The sequence below is a fragment of the Alternaria conjuncta genome, assembly GCF_024043145.1.
Source record: "Alternaria conjuncta strain BMP 0040 chromosome Unknown scaffold_79, whole genome shotgun sequence".
Classification (NCBI taxonomy): domain Eukaryota; kingdom Fungi; phylum Ascomycota; class Dothideomycetes; order Pleosporales; family Pleosporaceae; genus Alternaria; species Alternaria conjuncta.
The window spans coordinates 1-3,215 of NW_026250168.1; the positions used below are offsets into that span (position 1 = coordinate 1).

Below are 3,215 nucleotides of genomic sequence, written 5' to 3' on the forward strand. Positions count from 1 at the left end.
ATTTTATAGAATAATACGTTATTATACTATTTATGGGTAATAAGAGTCGAACTTATATGAATTAATTTCACCCCGTCCTAAGCGGGACCTGTCTACCGATTTCAGCATACCCATTTTTAATACTGTTTGTTTATTTTTTTTTTTATTAAAAAAAAAATAAACAAACAGAAAAAAAAGAAACTATCCCCTTTTATTTTTTTTCGACATAATTTCTATGAAATTATTAGAAAAAAAAATTAGGGGATGCCCTCAGGTATCCCCTGCTTTTTTTTTTTATTTATATAAATTAAAAAAAAAGCTGGGGATCCCTTCGGGATAGCAATAAACATTAGAGCAAAAGAAAATTAAGGAAAATAAGTTAATTCACCCTAAATGTATAATACAATATAAAATAGCTAAATACACCTTAAATAACCTAAATTTAGTAGTATTTTCATTCATCATAAAAATTAAATAATTAGTAAGCTGTATACCGTTTTTAATTTATCTTTTATAATAAACGAATACTACTGTTTAAATAATATGCTCGAGATAAGATTTGAACTTATAACCTAAACATCTTAAGAGTTCCGCTCTATAGTAAGTATTTGTGTTTCTACTTAAAAAATGTAGATAATAAACAAAGCCGATAAATTTACTAAATGTAAAAATAAGCTATTGCCTGAGATAAGATTCGAACTTATAACCTAAGCATCTTCAAAGCTCCGCTCGGCCAATTGAGCTTCTCAAGCTTTTTTTTTTAATTATATATCTGTTTAAATATAACGTACCACTTTTCTTATAACTACGTATGGATCATTCACTTATGTTAAAAAATCTAGCTGCTTCAGAATTAGATCTAAAACTTTTTACTTCTCCGTCTATAGTATCTATACTATCCACAGCTAAAGCAGTTTTTGAATTAAGTATCCTATTTGCTCTTGAAATTTCACTATGTTTTTTACCAAAAAAAGGATGTTTTTCTTTGGTGTTATTGATACTCATAATACTTTTTGTTTTTTCTGAATGTGTAAATCCTAAAGACGAACCTGCTATTTTTAAGATGTTATATGAAGGACTTAGTTTATCAATATAATACTGCTCTCTAGTAATAAGCTCTTCTTTTTCACAATACTCTAAAATGTCCAATGTAAAAGCGTTGTATCCAGCCAATGTTTTAATAAAGAAGAATATATTTTAGATTTACTCTTCTAACTAAGCATATAATTAGTATTAAGATAATACAGAAATCTTCTAGTTAAATTGGTTGAGCTTCCCACATAAGATTTTTTACTATGTACATTAGTTCACCTGTATATACCTGATTTTCCTCTATTTTCATTTAAAATCTTATCCCTATCAGAAATCACATCCAAATAAGTTATAACTGGTACTGTATTTAGTACGTATACCTCTAACATAAATAAACTACTTTCTCCCTTTTGAAATAGTTTCTTTTTTTTCAATGAAAAAAAATAAACAAACAGTAAAGAGAGACACCCATAAACCATATCTATATTAAAAATAGTAAGTAAAGCACCGGATATAGATAAGAGACAAAAACCTAATGTACGTCAACCCTCCATTGATAAGGTTGAAGGTAGTAAAACATGAAAGCAGGATAGTAACATCTTTTTAAGGACAAAAAGGTTAAACCCGCCTCCGGAGATTTTTAATATGTTTATTCTTCTTTTCATTAGTTTAATAAAGAGTTGCACTTTATTTACAATAAAAATCAAATTGTAATTTCACTAGTCCCGGCCCCCCCCCTGTAAAGGGGGGGGGAGGGTCCGAGCCTTGCCCCAAGGCGTGGACAAGTCCCCGCCCAGCCCCCGTACAGGGTTAAAAAAATTTTACATCCTAAAGGATGTAAACATTTTTTTAGGGGGCTAGTTTAAACTTTCAATTTTAATAAAGAGCTTCTCGAGCCTAGTCTCTTTAAACATTAATGGAGATATTAGGACTCGATCCTAAAATAACGATATGCAAAATCGCAGTTTTACCAATTAAACTATATCCCCTTAAGTTAATACATAAAAATAACTTATAAAGTAAGCCCAAGCGGGGTTTGAACCCGCGCATTTAACAGTGAAAATGTTACGTCTTAACCACTTGACTATTGGGCCTTAGATTTTATATAAATGCTTAAAACCGCAAAATATAAGAGTAAAAAAAAACAGTATTTAAATACTATGTAAAAGTAACAATATATTTATTTCCCTATAAGGCCAGAATGATTTGAACACTCATCTGAGCTGTTATGAGCAGCTTGCTTTACCTATTAAGCTATAGCCTTTAACTATGCGGACAAAGGACTTGCACCTCTATTTACTGGTCATGAGCCAGGTATGTTACTATTACATCAATCCGCGTTCATATTTGCCAGTAATTTTTTTTTACACATATCCTATGTAAAAAAAAATTTTACAACCCCTTTTTCTTCTTACTTTTAAGTTTGATATATCCTATATATAAAAAAAAAGGTTAAAAGAGACTGGAGGGCTAATTTTTTTTTTATCTCAATGGTTTATTGCTATAGTTTCTTTTTTTTTCGTTTGGACCCCCTCTCCAGCTTTTTTTTTTATTTATATAAATAAAAAAAGCAGAAGAGAGGGGGGGGGTTATGAAAAAAAAAAATAAACAAACAGAAAAAAAAGAAACGAAAAAAAAGTTAAGCAAAAGAAAAACAAACAACCGCAAGCTTATGGGGAAGGAAAATATCTAAATAGCCCAGTACGAGAATTGCACTCATATCTTCCGATTACAAAACGGGTGCATTACTATTATGCAAACCAGGCTAAATAAAGTATTTTTAATGATAAGTATGTTATTTAGTTAATGATAAAAATTAGTACTTTATACCTAAGAACATCAAAGCCCTTTCAGCCAAAGCCTATAACCCCTTAACCATGTTGTTAGAACTAGAGTTAACTGTTGCTACTATTCTAGCACTAACCCTATGAAAAATGGGATTCGTAATGTTATACTACGTTTCTAAGAGTATCCTAAGGTAAGCTTCGTGCCTAGATGCATTCAGCACTTATCTTAACTAACATAGCTTTCCTGCCATGCCTATACTATGTATAAATACTTGAGTATAAAAGTATTACCCTCTATAGCTCAAATAGGTAATAGATTCACATTGAATCTATCTATATTACTCTCCTTCTTCTGTAGTTACCCATTAACTAGTTAGTAAGGAGAACCTATTCTTGCCGTAATTTATCTGGTTAATA

The 3,215-nt window shown here is 30.4% G+C and overlaps 5 non-coding genes across 5 annotated transcripts; all 5 read right to left on the reverse strand.

The window, feature by feature from the left end:
* Nucleotides 1-658: 658 nt before the first annotated feature.
* J4E85_011752 lies at nt 659-731 on the reverse strand. Its single transcript has one exon. It is a non-coding gene; the product is annotated as a tRNA-Phe (tRNA).
* Nucleotides 732-1,928: 1,197 nt separating this feature from the next.
* On the reverse strand, nt 1,929-2,000 carry J4E85_011753. The gene has a single exon. It is a non-coding gene; the product is annotated as a tRNA-Ala (tRNA).
* Nucleotides 2,001-2,032: 32 nt separating this feature from the next.
* On the reverse strand, nt 2,033-2,105 carry J4E85_011754. The gene has a single exon. It is a non-coding gene; the product is annotated as a tRNA-Glu (tRNA).
* A 97-nt stretch (nt 2,106-2,202) lies between these two features.
* J4E85_011755 lies at nt 2,203-2,275 on the reverse strand. Its single transcript has one exon. It is a non-coding gene; the product is annotated as a tRNA-Met (tRNA).
* A 431-nt stretch (nt 2,276-2,706) lies between these two features.
* Nucleotides 2,707-2,777, reverse strand: J4E85_011756. Its single transcript has one exon. It is a non-coding gene; the product is annotated as a tRNA-Thr (tRNA).
* Nucleotides 2,778-3,215: the final 438 nt, after the last annotated feature.